The sequence below is a fragment of the Athalia rosae genome, chromosome 8 (genome assembly GCF_917208135.1).
Source record: "Athalia rosae chromosome 8, iyAthRosa1.1, whole genome shotgun sequence".
In the NCBI taxonomy this organism is placed as follows: domain Eukaryota; kingdom Metazoa; phylum Arthropoda; class Insecta; order Hymenoptera; family Athaliidae; genus Athalia; species Athalia rosae.
The window spans coordinates 3,823,315-3,843,178 of record NC_064033.1 but is presented as its reverse complement, the minus strand read 5'-3'; the positions used below and the strand labels follow the sequence as shown (position 1 = coordinate 3,843,178).

The 19,864-nt window shown below is 35.6% G+C and overlaps 1 protein-coding gene across 2 annotated transcripts in view; it reads right to left on the bottom strand.

The window, feature by feature from the left end:
- The window catches only part of LOC105685003 (UNC93-like protein), a 51,382-nt gene that overhangs the window by 30,249 nt on the left and 1,269 nt on the right, over positions 1 to 19,864 (bottom strand). The window contains exon 2 of one of the 2 annotated variants that reach the window (XM_048659731.1): positions 9,096 to 9,275. The gene's annotated coding sequence lies outside the window, so the exon portion shown is untranslated. Of the gene's footprint in view, positions 1 to 6,109; positions 7,697 to 9,095; positions 9,276 to 19,864 lie in introns of those variants that run through there. The other variant, XM_012398789.4, reaches the window with a different exon arrangement.

Below are 19,864 nucleotides of genomic sequence, written 5' to 3'. Positions count from 1 at the left end.
TCAACGATTAATAGCGGTATACGATATACGCGCGGTATACGTACGTGCATGAGAGTAGGTGGTAAAATACACTACACTAATGGACATTGGGTTCGAGTTCGTACCCGTGTACCTTACTCTGCACGTGCAGCGTACGCCGCATTCTTATAAATGACGTTTCTACAATCACTGCGTGGCTATAACGTACTCGCATAAAATTTTTTTTTATTCCCATTCTTTCTCTTTTTTTCCGTTTCTTTTTTTTTTCAACAACCTCAAACAGCTCGTACGTGCAACAGGTGAAGAACGCTTACCGATAGGTTAATAGACTGTTAAAAGTTTTTCATTTTTCTCCAATCTCTGCGGAGTCTTGAAATATTACCAAGCGTATGATTTTCGAAAAATAGAAAAATTCAACGAGAATGAGAAAAGAAAATCCGTAAAAAAAAAAAACCGGTACGCATATTTGGGTGAGAAGGCGAATCGTGGAAAAAAAAAAAAAAAATGGAAAATGCCGGATATTATATTGAGAATAAAGAAAATCAGGTAGAGTGATATGAGTTCGTTAGAATAGTTTTAGAATCGCATAATTGGCACTGAAATAAGTTTCAGCTAATTCGAATGCGAGACGCGTCACGTGTCGGAATTATTAACACAAGTAGGAGTATATGCGTTCATGAGTCTGGCTGTGTACCTGATAACGATCTGATTGAAAAGCAATCAATTATTCAAATCACGTATCTGTAGGAATACAATATGATACAATAGTAACTCAAAACAATGATAACTATTTTTTACTGTATAGTTATATTTTGACTATTGTATAACAATTATAGCATAACGTGTACAATGAATATATATCATCCGAATCAATCGAACAACGAAATTTGAAGCGCGCGAATTTTGGGTGTGAAAGAATTATTACAAAAATATGAAGAGAATACGTTTTCAGGTATCCGATGGCGAGAGCTGCAGGGTTATCAATCACATACAGATATTAGGTACATATATAATGTATAAGTATGTGTACCTATACACGTCATTAGAGGTATTTGTTTTTCCCTAGAAAACTTTATTATATACCTATTTACGTACATAATTTACCTATAAAATTAAATGTCAGACTATCCATCAATCACGAAAACGATCCTATAGACGTCGAGTACTTCGACTAATCATCTCATTAAACATATGCGCGTACAGGTATACGTGTACATGCCTCGAGAGTTACATTGCGGTATTTTGTAATGAAAATTTACTAGAAAAAACTGATGAAAGAAACTGAACAAAATAATGAATAAGAATGAAAAAAATAATCTTCCTACAATAAATTGAAATCATATAAAATAAAGTAAAAAAAAAAGAAGAAGATAAGAGGACTTTTTTCTAATTAATAATTGCAGCCGATTCAATCGACGTGAATTAATTCATTGCTAATAGTTAATTACACCGTCATAAAAGGTTGTTTTTCGCTCGATACATATGTATGCATATATCGCGGATACATAGTTACACGCGATGAATCTTTATGTACAACGTACCAAGTTTGCACAACTGCGAATTGTAGATAGAGGTACGCGGTACGTTATATGGGGGATACGATAGTCGGGCGCGTCTGTCTCTATTTGCTAAAATTTCGAGGCTGATCATCGCATCTGTACACCGGGACGACGTGTGGAAACTGGCCACACCATGCACCGTACACGTGAGCTGGTTAACGCTGAACAGGCGTACCGAGTGACCAGTTTCCACGTTGTATTGCCCCTGTATTATGCTATTTAAATTTCTAACAATATTATGGACCGCGTATCGACTAATGCGGGAAAATATTTCATATACCAGCTGAAACCGAACTAATTGAGATGGAAAGAGGGGAAGAAAAATTGAGATAAAAAATGAAGAGAAAAGCAGATACAAGCGACTCGAATACTACGTCGCGATAATTACACCTGTGTTTGTTTGTACAACATTATACAAATGTTGCTAATTATATGTGTCCTCTTCGAGTAATTATCCGTATACATACCGTATAAATACATTACATACGTGTATAATATGTATATCACCGCGTACGGTTATAATTTTCGCGCAGTGAAAGCACACGAAGAAGAACCCGGGTCATAACCTTGGCCTACTATTTGCAGAATTTCATTTTATAACGGAGATTACACCTACTTTTTGTCGATCTATGGTCATTTCCAACCCCCCCCGAAAATTATGGGAAAATTGTCATTTTTTCCAACTACGCGGGAGGAATAAAAGTTTCTTCTTCACGAACGTTTCATGTTTCTTTTTTGTTCGCCTTGAAATTTGTCGGATTCGACGATCGTTGAAAGATTCGAGAAAGAGGAAGATGAATTGTAATCGAAAACCAAAAAACCTAAAGCCAAAGAAGAGAAAAAGATTTGTGAAAAAAAAAAAACTCGTACACATGCAGCAAACGAAACTCATCGACATGACGCCCACGTCGATAATTGTTTAAAATTGCGTACGAGTATTATACCTATATACCTCATACGTACGTACATATGTACGCACATAGGTTAGAACAAAAAGTTATTTTACGTACGTATAAAGTGAAGATAAATAAATTGTTAAGCAAATCACGTTTGATTATCTGTGAAAAATATATCGTGTATTCGAAACAATTCGTGTACCCGCGTACTGTACGTACATATGTACGCGTATGTACGTACATATGTATCGATACGGGTATCGCAATGCGATTGAAAGGTAAGGAAAAAAATAAAACGAGATGAATAAAATAAGAATATGGCCAACGAAACGAAGACCCTGTCCTGATTCCTTACATTTATTTTCATGTACGTATTATTTACCCATAGCCTATCCATGCATTCCATTTATGTATACATGCATACGATTATTTCAGTTGCATATCTCGCACGTATTACATTGTTCGCACCGGTATATATAATTAATGGATGCGACCGAACGAGCGTCGTTTTATAGAAGCGAAAATTCGAAATCCGTGACACAAAAATGATTTTCTTTTTCCAAATTTTCCGATTCCTTTTTAATTTGCGGGCACCTAAAAATTCGCGCTGCATCGGAATAATTCGCTCGCCGGAATTTCATCTTCGCGAAAAACGTTGACCTGCACATTTTCTCGGCGCCCATAATAATCGTGAAACTTTAACAACCTACAAAATGTGTTATCGCGGTATCGTTATTTCACCGGGTTGTTTTGTCGAGTTTAAAAAAATTTTATCTGTATATTACGTGTGTCCGTATAGATGTTCACCGACGCGATAAAAATCAAACACGGTGGTATTCCTCGTGCCACCACCACCGCGCACAGGTGATTAACTTACGACGATTCGAGTTTTTCTGACAAATTAGTTTATTCACTTTGTCTCGATCATTTTTATCTACACCAATGTAAACCGAGCGGTTACTGTATACGTGAAAATCAAGCGCGCGTGCATACATAGAAAAAAAAACCTCATTGACAATTAGGATATCACGTACGTACAACTTTACACCCCTGCAGCGAATTGCGTGTAGACTCGACAATTTTTAGAATAAATTAGACAAATATAAAAAATTTTACAAATCCCCGAGAGCTTTTCCGCATTTGTACGTTGTACCAAAAATAGTTCTTAATATCATTATCCCCCCGGAGGATATGCAAACCTAATTTAACATCAGACGCGCGCCAAGTAAGACGAAAATTTGGAACCGCAAAACCCACGGAACAAACATGGCTTTGATAAGCAAACAGGCTGTCTAGATTTTTTTCCTCGTCATAGAGATTTGCTTCTAAACCATCAATGTACATGTTACAAGTGTTCACGGGTGTGCGAGCGGAGTTAACATTCGGCTGATCTTTTTTCATTTTCACGTAACGCAAAATTTAATCCACGAATGATGCCAGTCGGTCGCGAGTGCGGGGAAAAAAAAAAATGTCATTTCGTCGACCACATGCAATAATATGTGTATTTTTTTTTTTTTTTTATTTTCAAATGCGTGTAATAATCGAGTGCAGAACTGCATCGATGTACGTAGGTAAGTACGGCGAATACGACTGAGTCAGCGCATTATTGTTGTCCTACGTACGCACGTATAACGTCGTAAATTGGGCCCGTATATCATTGAGCATTCTGATTGCAAGGTTGGAAAGAGAAAAAAAAAAGGAAATGGAAAAACGAAAGACTGGAAGAAGGAAAAACAGGAAGAATAAAAGCGACGGAGACTGAAAACCGAATTTCATTGCAGACGTTGAATATAAAAAATCGATAAAAATGAGGAGAGAGAAATAAAAATTTTGGAGCGGTATAAAAATTGTTCTACGCATCCAGAAATTGTACGTCCGAAGTTCGTAACTTTCTGTCGAAGAATTTTGCGCGGCTAATTGCGAGTATAATTATAACAGATATTCCTGAACCGCGGCGTGCGTCAGTTCGGTGTAGTACGAAGCGATATAGGTATATAGCTCAATTGTGAGTATAATACGAGTCAGTAGGTAACGCGATATATTATCAGCTTTACACCATATATACCTATATGCGTACCAACATGTAACACCATGATACATAATTTATTCCAATAACTAAATAGGTATATATGTACGATATAATGTGTGACGAGATACCGTTGCGGCCGCGTTGTACATACTTTTATGTACATGTACATACATATAGAATTCGCTCATTGGTTTGCATATGGATCACCATATAATATACACATTTTTATATGTAATTTGCACGTGTAAAAATGATCTGTACATAGAAAATTATAATTAATTATGCACAATGAAATTTAATACCACATCCGCTACGTAATACTGCGGAGGGTGGTCGAGGAGAAATTATTCATTCGATTATAAACCGCGATTGAAAATTCTTTTGTTCATTGAAATGTTATTGAAAAATTTTTTTTTCAATTTGCGAATCCTATTTTACCCACCGAGTATGGTATCTACTTACATTCGAACAATCGGGAGTGCAAATAATTTTGTTCAATAAGAAAAAGAAAAAAAGCAAAGAAATTAATGAGAAGAAAAATTTGAAAAAAATGAGAAAAATTTGACGGATGGACAGACGGATAAACGCGTTCAGATTTTAGAAAGTCTACTCTACACCGAAGTACGTATGAGTATCTCACAGGTGTATGCATATATGTATATCGCACGTATGTACGTGTGTGTATATAATAATGTATTTCGAAACAAAATATACCATAGCCTCGGGTAATACGGATAGGAAGATATCGTGCGTATGTCTGTACCTTATATTCAATGTAAGGTACAGTAAGGTAGGTATGTACGTTCACGTGTGTGCGTTGTATTTATGTACATTTCAGATGGACACGTTAACGTAGGTTATATCGTAGATATTATACGGCGCGTAGGACACGAGTTGATTGATCAGGTTGTGTACAATCCGTACGCGAATGGAATTCCAAATGAATATAATAATTCGATGCGAATGCCATTACCGCTACGCGATTGAGGATTTTATTTTTCCATTCGAACGATCGAATATCGCCGTCTTTGCCGAACGAAAAATTTGAAAAAAGAATCAAGGAGTTCAAATTTTTCCAATTACATATATACGTACTTGGAATAAAGTCGAAGGTCTTCTTTATTCCGATTCGAATTAGAATTTGAATTTTGACTCGTTAATTATATTCCATTTTTCATTTTCACATTATAAATGTAAACGTACGTACTCTCGATATTAAAACGATCACGGTATAGGAAGTGAAAGTCAGTATAGAGGTACAAGTATGAAATACAAAATGTCCAGGGGGTATTTAACTCCTTCCACGGTTGTTGAGATTCAACGTACTTAAGGCGCCGCGACGCGATACACACATTTAATCCGGCCTTGCCAATATGCTCTTCGATCGACGACCGTTCGTTCGTTCGTTCAACGGCGCCGATAATTATTTATTTATTTTTTTTTTTTTCCTCTCTTATCCTTTTTAATTATTCGTCGTTTTACGATCGTAAAATCTACCCAACGTCGAAACGTCATGTACCGATCGCATGGATGCATGGAAAACTAGAATAACAATTTGGTCGCAACGATAACTAGAAAAATATGAAGATGATACTCCGATATTAATGATGATAATAATAATGATAACAATAAACATCAAAACTCACGTCTTTGCGATGTGTGAAATCAGTCCGATCGTTGATAATTTCGTTTTAATGTCTTTCCCTCTGCACCGTTTCGCGGATATATTCACTTTTATATGCGTATATATATATATAACAATATCATCAATGCAAATCACTTTTTGATAAGCATTTATACCTGTATTATATTTATATATTTTTATTTAAATAAATTTATCGCGATCATATATTTTTGCAGAGCTTTAAGAATTACAGTCATCAATTAATTATTTATTTAATTCAATTAATTAATTAATTTACTTCATTCAAATTCCCATGAGGATTTATGTAATATCAGCAAAATACAGTTTATATACCCGTACTTTCGAAAAGTTTTTTTTCTCTTATTTTTTTAATAAAATTTTGTTATAAACTTTTCATGCAAAATACGGTTACATCAGAGTACCTGTGTACAACCGAAAAATTACCGATTGGGAGTCGGTTTTTGTCGGTCGTTTAGTTGTGCGCGTTTTAAAAAAAAAAAATTATTTCTCTTCGAAAAATTTTTTTTTTGAGAAAAACCGAGAACCAAAGAAAGAGAAAGAAAAAAAATTATAATAAATTTATTTATTTCTTTTCGTTATTTTCCAAGCACCTGGCGAGACTGAATGGATAATTATAAAGTACCATATACTATCGTAAAATCGCGTATGTGGAATATTTCAAAATTTTTCCCTTCCCTCGTCTCTCTACCAAAAGTCACGTCCGAACTGATCGGGGGTTCGGAGACAACTGCTGAAGTGTCTGGAAGTGAACACCACCGAACCGAGTGTTGTACACTCAAGAGGAGCAGCGTATGTCGTTTCAGTTTTCCGACTTTACAATACACGTTCGTTCGTCTCTTGAAGGCGGGTTGCTGGTTTTGCTGGTTGCCAACTCTGCCTTCAGACCTCAGAAACTAACCAAGAACTGATCGTGAAACTACAACGCGACAACGCGACCCGACGTCGACGCGGTATTAATACGTACACTGCAGGTTCCACACTTGACGCGCGCGTTCGCGATCGGCGGTTCTCCTTTTATCGATGTATGTATGTGTATAAGTTTTTCTCGCAGAGTACGAACGTATACGTTACACCTATACCTACGAGTTTGATTTTAAAAGCGATTTTTTTTTCCTTCTCATTTATTTTGTCGAATTTTTTTTTTTGATTTTTTCAACGGTTCTTTTTTTTTTTTCTCCCTATTTTCATCGGTATTTCGATCGTGTGTGCGCGCACCACGGGACCGACGACTACTGTCACCTCCTTCACCTGTTTAAACCGCTCTCTCGATCGTACCAGTCTCTCTTAGTACCCCGCTAGTACGTAGCTGCTATACCATAATACTCGCGTACTCCCTCTTTATTTCATCTACACGTTTGACGCGACTTTATTATTACCATTACTATGAGCGTGTATATCTGTGATATCGTCAACACCGATACGCACAATATCGACGGATTGTTATACTCCGCGGCTTAAGACATTATGCCGATTCCGATCGCGATCGAGATTCCACTCGGCTCCTCGTCGGCCGGTCCACTTTTAAATCCCGATTCTCGTACGGTAGAGACAAGTTTTAGGCACATCTACAACGTCAGAGCGAAATGTGAAAAAAAATCGTTCGCGCGAAACTTCGATATCGGTTAAGATCCTCTTCCTCCCGCTGCGCGAACCGCTGCAGGATCCGAGATCTTCTCGGAGATCGATTTTTTTTTTTTATCCCAGCGAATTAATTTTTTATAGATTTCTTCTTCCGATCCGGAGGATTCCGGAGAGTCCTTATCCGATTTAAACTTCTCTTCGATCGGTGCGCATAACAGGATCACCTTTCGAAGTGTTTCGGACGCAGAGAGATGGCGGCCGATTTCCGAAGTCACTTCGCTTTTTTCAGCGCGTTGGAAATCAGCCGAATGGATTCGAATTTTTTTTGATTTTTTAATAGGCCCCTGTCTCGTACTTCGTATTTTCGATTCAATTGAAATAATCTCGGCAGCGTCGATTTCTCGTTACCGATTTACGCACGTAGTGGGCATGTACTTTTTTCGAATGCGAGTAAACATCGTTCAGAATTAAGTTTTCCAGTTTTCGTTTGCGATCGTTATAAACGACTCGCGGGCAAAAACGAACTATTTTTATTATATCTTATAATTTCATACGTCTGCGAACATATATACGAACGATTCGGATGCACTCGATCGCGTTTCTATAGTTAAAGACTCGAGACTCGTAGCGGTTGTAAACTCTGTATACTTCGCCAAGTATCGGTACGTACGCATACGATGATGACTCGTCGCAAAACATCGACTCCGCGTTTATAACCTGCACGACTGCATTATGCGGTACAAATACATAATCCCCACTACATTTAAAAAACAATCGGTTAATCCATTCGCAAACCGACTTCGTATACAAATCTTCCATCCGCGAAACTATATGCATTATATTTTTCTCTCTCCTCTTCATCTGCTCTGATTTGTTCTTTTTTATCGAGGTGAATTTCAGTTGCTCAGATTTCTATATACATATATCGTTCGCCACCTGACTCCACGGGTGGAGGAAAATCGTTGGAAACAACCACTTAATTCGAGGGGTCGCGAAAAAGTTTACTCGGTCAATTTTTCTCGGGCGGAATTCGATCGATTCGATTCGATTCGAGGCGAGGAAAAAAACGCGTATCGGTAGCGAAGTCATAATTTATGTATATCGAATTAAGATCACCCACGTATTGCGAAAGGTAATGGTCGAGGTTGTCCGCGCGCGCCGGTGTGTAGGTATAATAAATGCGTTGGCGAGATGGCGCCTAAAGGACTCGTGAAACGCTCTACTACCGTACGTTCAAATTCAACGGAATTGCTGTGTAGCTATCGAATATCGCGAAACGGAAGGTCGTCGACAATAATTCGATTCGGGTTATCGATCGTGTCAATGAAGGGTAGTTCGTCCCCGTTTAATTCTGAAAAAAGATAATTGAAAAAACATTCTCTTACTTTGTTCCGTTCGCCCACTTTTCACGGGAAACATGCTCGCCTGTGCAGCTCCACTCGTTGAACTCTCCGATCGTTCGACCCCAAGGCAATGCTGCTACGAAGACCATCTCTCGATGTGATTCTCTCTCGTTCTTTCGTTACAAGTTGGACGACGACGACTCAGGTTCGATCACCGTAATTCTGTGAGAAAATTATAACCGTGTAAAAGTTTGTTACAGACAAATTTTTTTACTCGGTGCATCGCGGTGACTATAATCCTGCAGAATATGTTTGTATTCCTTTTCCTTCGCTATCGATAAATATGTATGGTATATAACGCGCGCGCGCGGCGTGATAGCGATCGCGAAAAATGCAAATGTTTGAACAAAAAAAAATAAATAAATATGTGTATATGGTATTTATATATCTTCCAACAAATTTCAGGGTCATGACCTAGTGATCGTTGCGGAATAACAAAAAACCAATACGCTATTATAATCTGTTTTACGGTGTGAAATGCAAATTGCGATTTCGTACGCATGTATAAAGTATGCATATTCCATGCGCTTTATCGAAAATTCCGCAATTCAATTTATAAACGTACACCTATGTATACAAAATATACGTATACCAAATGATCATTGATTTTTCCTGTTTATCGACTAGAATACCTTGGCGTTTATTTTCATCTCAATAGGACACACACTTCCTGTACAGTACAAGATACTTGGAGCGGTTCAATGCCAGCTTCTTCCGTTTTAAGAATTACGTTCTTTATACTTATTTATTTTTTCTTCATTTTTTTTTTTATCCGCCAGAGAGTACAAGTTAACGATACACGTGCATGTATACACACGGTACAATATGGCGTCCGTTTCGAACTCATACATGTTACACCCAAAGCACGGCAATTTTCGCTAAGGAGATGAACGACTCAAGTATACGTTTCGATATTTCCGAAATTATTGCTTCTCTCCGTCTCTCTGAATATTTTCTTCATACATAATAGGTCTAACCCGACCTGAGGTTATTACATGCATAATTATTTACACATATATGTATGCGCGATGTCTGATATGAATTAGACGCCATTATACAAGGTTGTTTGTCTGCACGATGGCGTGGTTCAAGGGGATTTAATAGAATGCTCTTTATCAGCGAATGACACTGTCATCATGTCACTCTGTCCCACTGCTCTAATTATTCATTTTTATTATATTAAAATTTGAGGAAAGAATAAAAAAAAAAAAAAAAAACCCTCTGATTAATATTATACCCGCTTCCATGAGGTGAGAAAAAAAAAAAACAAACCGCGATTGCGAATGTGTTTTTCTGATTTAAAACATAACATAATAATATATCATAGACGCGAGGCGCACGGGTATAAAAAAGAAAAAAAAAAGAAAATGAAAAAAAAAAATTTATATGAATCGTTGAGAAACACCTGCGAATGCAAATATTAGATATCAGCTCAAACTGCGCACGTATCGCGATCACCACCACCATTAACATCGCCATCATCATCGTCAGACTCGAAGGTTGAAACTTTGTTCTTATTTTTTCAGTTTCTCACGAGACCCTGATCGAAAATCGTCGCATTGATTTTATTCCCTACCTCCCCAACGAAAAATTCACCCTCACTTCGGAAAACTAAACGAACGAAAAGTATATAGGCAATTCAACGTTCGATGAGCGGAGATTTCAATGACGTATAACTAGGATATCTGATTTGACCCTTTGACTAGGGAATGAAAAAAATAACCAGAGGAATTCTCTGACATTTAGAGGAATATAAAAATTCTTCCTGTCTTACTTGACATACGGTGAAATTATTCTGGCGTAAAAGGAGTATATTCTACGATAAATTATTTAGATCACTATATAGGTGTGTGAAAGAATAGACTACTTTTAATTGAAAAAAGAATTCTAAATAAATGTATCACGTGTGTACATTCTGCGCGGAGCGTTGAACAATAATTCATACATATGACTGAATTCTAGGTATAATTTATTGCACCCTTAACAACGTTTTCTCGCTCGCAATATATTTCTTCTGAGTCTACTCTCTATACACATGTATATATATCAAACATATTATACATCATCTTTCATACCCCGTGACTCGAGTGTATCCATATATATATGTATGCATACCTGTATGTGTATTGTAAATTAATTTAATTATATAACATCGTAATCGTGTATATGTGAAATCGTAATCAAGATCGCATAACGATATTAAGATCATATGATGCAAAACGAAAACAATTAATTAGTACGCGAGAGGTGGTGATACGTAAAAATGAATCCAACGATTTACCCTCGACTTTTGTTCTTCGACCATCTTTTTTCTCATCCTTTTTTTTTTTATTCTTTTTTGGTTCTTTTTTTTTTTTTAAACTCATCATCGCGTTTCGCTTCGCTGATTCCCCCGGCCGTTTGGCGAATCGGCTTGACACAGTTTTCCTTTTTTTTTTTTTCTCTTTTTTTCAATATTTTTTTGAACGCGAGTCAAATTATTCTTCGTAGATTATCGAAACAGAAAAATTTACCAAGGACTATAAATTTGGCCACCGTATTTCATTGGTGTTCGAAAATTGATTATGATACATTTATAGTTGTGCATTTTTTACCTACGAATTCGAATAAAATCTCGTCTACACGTGCAGATAGATATACGGGAACGCGAGTAGCTAGATTTGCGGAAGTCGGAGGTGCAGGATACGTGTAATATAAATGTGTACGTGTGGACGTACGTATGAAGTTACGCAATTCGACGCGATATGCATATTTCCGTCCGTTCCGCACACATCCATGCGCGTATGATTGAAAAAAAAAAAAAAAAAATGAAATAAAAAAAACTAGAGACAGAAAATTTGCTAGGAACGAAAAGAAAAGGAAAAAAATAATGAAAATGTATCGCCATATTGCGGGATAATTTCAATTGAGGTAGAGACATGCGTATTATAAGTACATAGGGTTTTATACTCATCAATGGATGGTAATTGTATAGCGTTATTTCCTTTTGTTTTCCTGTATTTTTTTTTTTTTTTTTTTTTTTTTATTGCGGCAGTGACCACAGTACCGGTCACGTGACAACTGTATACGTGTAGAGTGTATCCCCTCGTGGTAAATCATCATCAACATCACAACAATTACATAGCCTAATTTTGCAAATTAATCGTGATCCGTCTCGCGATGTACATATAACCGAGCATATGCCTAATACGTAGGTACCACGATCGTTTTTTTTTTTTTTTCGTTTTTTCGTTCTTGTTTTATTATTTTCTGTTTTCGCTGCTGTGAGCGATGATGACGATTACTCTGATGATCCCCGTATAATTTTATGATACATATGAAAACATCATTAACTCACAGAGACTGTATATAAGTAGAATAATGGCGATGATTCGAAGAACGAAAAAATAAAAAAATGAATCATCGTTTATCACTCTAGTTTTTTAATCAAATGTTTCTCATTAACGAGTATACATTATATCTTGACTATACATATTTATTTTTCATTATTCTATTTATTCATTCCTTTTTTCTTTTCCAACTTTTTCCACAACTGGAGCGAATAATGTTCGCGAAAATAATGAGGTCACGAAGATTGATCGGCAATGAGAAATTTTTTCATTTTTTTTTCATTTTTTTTTTTTTCAGAATTCTACGAAATTTCGAATATTTGCAGAATTATTACACGCCACACATTAAATATATATGTATATAGAATATTATTCCTCGTGTCGGCGGTAATCAAACACACGCGTCTTAAGTTGTTAGAATTTATTAACGAGTAGTTGAGAATTGAGCGATAATTGACGTTAATTATTATTGTTAACGCAATAGGGTTTTCTAGTGAATCTATCTTGAAATTTATTTTCACCGAAATATTTTTAATTTATTTATTCATTGCTTCTTTTCTGTCGCAAACACGTGTGCATTGACTCCGGTTTAAACATATATGCAGATGTATCGAAGTCTATTGTAAACGCGTGAAAAATTATAATCAAAAATAAGATCATATCAAATTAACTATAAAAGATGAGACGAAAGTTTCCATATAATTTTTGGACGATCAGTTTTCTCCGTTACTTTTTTCATTTAAATATCGGCATTTATTGTAATATACCTTATTAACCGACACTCTTCTCCTACGTGTTAAATATGTATATTAAATATACTATTGACACAGCTTTTTTTCTCTTTATCTCTTTCTCGTATGTATAACGAAATATTATGTTCTGAGTCAGTGACGACGCCTATAAAGATTACGCACGATTTTTCTATTTTACATGTAAATATTATATGCATATTGATACATATCGTAACGGAGTATAAAAGATTTAATTGGATTACCGTGCTGCGGTAATTTAATTTTGAATAATTTTAATGAATTCCTTCTATTTCATTAGGTTCTTTGTTCACTTGGTGAAAATCTATCTCTACGAACTATATAATATCTACATATTATATAGCTATGTAGATTACGATATATTATTTGCTTCAACTGCAGCAAGAGATAAGTTTATTGTCTTGTTGTTAATATATATATATATATATATATATATCTATATACGTCCGTTATAATAAGCACGGTAAAAAGTCGCGTCACGTAGTCAAACAATGTAACAAAATAAAATAAAAAAATTAAATGAAAAACATAAAAAACTTTGTGCATTCACACACGCGGCAAAACGTTTTCGATTTAAGTATAAGCGAGATACTTTTGTAATTTATCATTATTTTATTTTATTATTTCCTCCTTCAAAAATCAACCGTTCAGTTTTTTTTTTTGGGGTGGGAAGGGCTAAAAAATTTGCCGAGAAGAGATTTACAAAAATATAAAACTAAAACTGGAATCGTACGTGTTGAACACATGGCCGATTGGCAGAGAGGTAATTCCTCACGAATGTAAAATACGCGTTACCCCCACAGGATTGAGGCGGGCGTGTGGAAAATTTTATGGAAGAGAAAAGAGAAAGAAAAAAAAAACGAAAAAGAAAGGCGAAAAGAGGCAATGGAAAGAAAAAAAAAAATTCTTCGGGGTGCGTCGGAGATATGTAGTTTTGTATCGGTGTGCGTATCCCGTAGGATAAATTATGGCATCCCTCGTCCATTAGTTAGCAAATATGAGGGAGAAAAGAAAAACTATTATAGGTATACCTACCGGTTTATATACCTATATAACAGCAGGGGCTACGGTGAATCGGACCGTAATTAATATAATCTCCTACCCCTGCGACCCCCGCTGGTTTTTCGTCCTTTAAACAACGTTTCCCTTTTTGCTTACTCTTATTTCTGACATTTGAAACCTGGGAAAATCCCCAGCACGTGTTGTTGCAGTTATAATATATTAGAAACGAAAGTGGTTCGTCACTTGGAGATTTTTCGAAGAGAAATTTCTAAAGAAAAATTAAACGAAATAATATCCGATCGCATGTACAACATATCGATACGCGGAGGCATTTTTATGTAATGGGCAATAAGTCGAAGCGCGGTGGTACATTGTAGGTATGACTCGGTATCATCTTGTAGCTGTAATTTCCAATCCCTGGTTATTTTCCGCGACCTTCGCGAATAGAGCGACGAGCAAACTGTACGCAGAAAGAAGTCAAGAGGCGAAAACGATGGCAAGATAAATGGCAATCAACGGTTCATATTACATTATATTGTACAACGCCAAAGTCGCGACGTGAACGAACCGCGCTGTATAACGTGTCTAAATCGTTTGAAACTTTTAAATAAAATTAATAATGTTTTTTTTTAGGTTTTTTTTTTTTTTTTTTCTTTTCCCCTCCAACCGTCGTGACGACCTTGATTAATTAAATAATTAATTATTATATATACATATATATACACACGCACACGTAACGAAACGGTTATTGTCTATACTAATTTGGACATAATTGCATCGCCCATAGATTCTGATGCGCACACGCCGCGGATGGGGAATTTAATTAGCACCGCGAGTGACATTATCTATTTGATGGATTATCTTAGCCTGCATGATGGTCGATCAAGCTTACGTAACGTTTGAGAAAAACGATGAATTTATTTGAAAAAAAAAAACAAAAAAAAAAAAAAATATATCCCAAAGAGAGGAGAAAAAAAAAAGTCGTTGGAAATCTTCTTCTGATTATTTCTCGCGTACAAAGCGCGGCTAAATTTTCTAATTTATGAGTTTGCAATTTCAGTTCTGCCTGCGAAATTTCACGGTTACCGAATAGTCGTGTACTTTTATCTACACGTGATGCACGCATACATAATTTGCACAAGAGTGTAATTATAAATTAACAACAATATTAAGCTGATTAGGTGTAATTCTTTTTTTCTTTTCTTTCTTTTCTTTTTTCTTCAAAAACTTATTATTTACTACGTTTCTTTCTTCAATAATGAGGTAATTCGATTGCACGTACGTACACCTGTGTACGTAGGTGCCTTCAAAAAAAATTTATATATATATATATGTATGTATGTGCACAGTTGTCAAATTCGCTCGCGTTTCACCGACACATAGCTATATTTATTCGTACGTCGTGTACCGGTGAAAAAAAAAAGGACATAAAAAAGTTCAATGTCGAACAATTTTGCGTATAATAATTCACATTGTGCGGGCAAATTTCCGCCCATAATTAGGTAAATTAAATGTATATATGTACAGATTTTTTTTCGTTTTTTTCTTCACAGGGCGCGGATTGATCCAACAATTATACGAACGTCATCAGGCGTTATCAGCTGTATAATTGTCATTTATAATTATATAGATTGTGCGTTTCTATCGATACATTACATTTTATGAATGGCACTGCAGTTGGGCAAAGATTAGACAGTTTTTTTCTTTATCACCTAATACCTAGCAAATGAACCACTGTTACCGTAATTTAATTATTTCTTTCTTTCGCTTCGTTCACATCGTATTCTTCCATTTCCAACAATCTGTAAGCGGTGTTAATTTGGTCGGTATACACGTGAGTAAAAATTATCATCGTGTAATAATTTGTTTTGTTTATTTTTTTTCTTTTTATTTCCAAATGTTTTTCGTCAAAATTTCAACGTGCACCGAACGGTTGTCGATGCAATTTCCAACGCGAGCGAGGAAAAACAAAATGATAAAATAAACGAAAATTGAAAAAAGTAAGATAGAAAGAGAAGGTAGAACAATTATATTTGTGTACACAGAAGAGGCGATTGAAAACTTCGTTATAACTTTACGAGCGTATAATTATTATTTTAGCGATTAGATAATTATTTCATTAAACAACTGCATATGGACGCAAATTAATCAGTCGCGCCTTTTCGCTGCTGCGAGAGAGGGAGAAGGTGAGGGGAAATGTACAGAGGAGAAAAACGAACCAGGTGTATATCGTCGCATAGCAACCCGGATGATGTGAATAAAATTCGTTATTCAGGAAAGTTACGAGACCTCGCGTACGGATTTTGCAATATGAGAAGACGATAGAGAAAATTAGAAAAAAAAAAAAGAAGAATTTCATTCTGCAGCGGAAGATGCGAATGAATGGATATTAGCAACTGCAGTAGGGATGAATGAAAATTCCGATGTGTATGGAAAACGTGATAAAATATATACAAATATATTTCACAACGTGTGTTTGTGTAGACACGATGAGTAAGTATTTTATGTAAATACATATATATACGTTCGGTATATGCATACGGTACGTTATGGTTAATATATTAACGCGAATAATTTAGACAAACTTGTAAAAACTGACTTCATACCTTTGAGTTACTCACGTTAATACCATAATGCGAACTTTAGCTCAAGCTTTGATATTGTAGATTCAAAGTATTAACTTTTTCCGTTTACTCGTTTGAATATGCTTCTCTTTTCTCTTTCCACGCCGCGCCACACGCGTAAAATCATGGAAAAGTTGACACTGGCATTGCCCGCAGTTTTACCTGCACCTATGCACATCGTACCCTTACCCCCCTCGTCTGACTCATCGTACCTCGAATACAAAAATTTCATTCTCTTCCAATTATCGCGATGCATCATGTATGATATTATCATCGTTATTGTTGCTACGTTGTAAGTCCCGGGTAAACTATAATAATTTTTTTTTTTTCAACAGCTTCGTTCTCTCAGATTTTAATTTTTAATCTTCGTGTAATTTTTTTTCCCTCTTTACTCTATTAAAAATTGCGCGCAATAATATTTCATGGGGTTTTGTACGGAGTCGTACACGGACATTATACAAAATTCAAGACTTTATACGACGATACCGCGCGAACGAACGGAAGTTTCCGGAGCGTATAATCAGATGGGATTTAACAATTTATTGATAATTGACTAGAATCACGCGAAAAGATTACAAGTGTCGAGGGAATACTCAGAGCCAACCGAGAAACGTTGTAGACGAATCGTAAAAGAAGGAAAAAAAGATTTGATAAAATTAAAGAATTGAAATAAAAACACCAGTCATCTTTTTACGCGAAGTATATCGACATGTTCTGTAATAAAACTTGTATATTATTTTTACGTAGCTGAAATTTACTTAACGACGTGGAATTTTCGAACCGTACGATGTCGTTTGAACAGTAGATATACACAGGCATTAGGTGCCCCCCTGAGTTATAACTATACGTAAAATTTGAGAATAATAAGATAATCGGAGAGCCGAATAAAGGAAGTTTAATAAAAATTTAATTGAACCTTAACATGCAACGATTTATAAGCGGATGATATGTTGAGAGGATATATCATTTGCAAAATGAGAAGAAAAAAGGATGAAAAAAAAATGTAGTCTCATTGTAAAAAGATATATCCCCATTTTGAATCCACTTCATACATGGTTGTAAAATTATCTGTCATGTAATTTGGTAAAATTGAATAATTGTTAACTCTCGTTGTACGCAATAATATTTTGACGATTTTAATACGTCGAGTATCCAGAGTGATGCGTAAAATTGTGCAATACCGATTAGAGAATGGAGAAAAAACGTAAAAATAAAATACAGAATAAGCAAACGAGTTATCAAATTGAAAATTTACAAATGGACGATATGAAAGTATAATAGTTTTTTTTTTTTTTCTTCAAACCTTAGTTTGTTTGCATATTTTTAATCCTTTTAAACGTATGAAGTCGAGGAACCCGTACGCTTTTCGAGTTTTATATACGACGATACGTATATAATTACGTGACATAGATATGTATGTGAATAAATATTTCGCATAATTTTCGACGATATTCAGAATACAGAGAGAAGTTCAACGACGCGTCTGCATGGTATAATACGTTATAAATTAAAGCTGTAATATCGCCATAGGTGTATAATACGAAATCTCGTATATAATAAATAACTCAGAGATGATTGATTGCTACATATTCATACGAGAATTTTTTTTCTGATTTTTTTTGGTTTGTCTCGCTTTAATTGTTACATGCGAAGGCATATTACCAATGTTTGATGAAAAAAAAAAAAAACGAATGATAATGGTACAGATTCGGAACGTGCAACGACTGACTGTGGTATCAATCAGCCTCGCACGGGCCAGATGGAAGAAGAAAGAAAAAAATTTAACTCAGAATCCTCGAAATTGCATTAAAAACATAGTTAAATATTACGATAATGAGTGGTGAACTTATTTGAAAATAATTTGATCGTAACACGCAAAATCGTGTGAACGACATGATACGTATGTGGGTATAAAAGACCCTTGAACGATAATTTAAATTTTGCTGGATGACCTTACCTTCGCGGATCGAACTTTACCTAGTAGTCATATGTGGAGTCTAGACAACCTTCTCAAAAAAGAAAATAAGAAGAAAATAAATAAAATAAAAGCCAAGGCTGAGGTCGGTCGTTTCCAAATAACTTGATAGATTCGACCCGATCTAGTGATCAATTATCTAATTTTTTTCTTTTTAACGTGAATCAACTCGGAATCACTAGAAAAAATAGATGACATGAAAAAAAGATAAGAACGAAACGAAAAATAAGGTGAGTTCGAAGAAATTTGCGCAATTGCAGCAGAGCCATGAACTCGAAATTCAGGGATTTTTGAGTTGTTATCGCAGATAAACTTTCGCTTTTAAAACGTTTTTAGAAATCATATACTTGGTATTTTAGAATAGTTAAAAATGTTTATAATAACGCGCGAGGTTTTAATAGCTGAGATTACGGATATACGTACATATATCACATTTTATTGCATGACTGTGCGATATGGTCATAAAAGTAGAATACGGAATTCATAGGTATCAGGGTATTCCAGATCCCTACAAACAAAATTTTTCATTTCTATATAAATTATAGCAGTTATGAAACTGAAACGTGTAGCCAATAACCCAAAGCTCTTCAACATACGTACGGTATTCACCGGTTAATCATATTACGTGACGAATAGTCTACAAATGCAAAATACGTACGATGATTACCTTTTTTTCTACCAAAACCTAATCTATGATTACGCCGGAATTTCTCGATTGAAACTGACGTACCAGCATACCCAAAAACAGGGAAACCGTGGCCCACTTTTTATTGTTACGTTACGCGCGAGATTCAAAACCGTGTAATTGCGTGATGCGTTCTCGATATTCAATTATATTTCTCACACCGATCAGATTCGGTTCAAGAATATACGAAACGGTCAAGGAAGCTTCATCGCGTGGCTACATAATACGTGTCGCGTTTTTTTTTCTCCTCTTTCTCCCTCTTTCTACATCTGTATGCGCAGGTATTCAGCGTTGTGCACATGTGTACGATATGTATAGGAAATAAAAAGATGTACGTGTGATTTTATTGCCGCGATGATATTGACC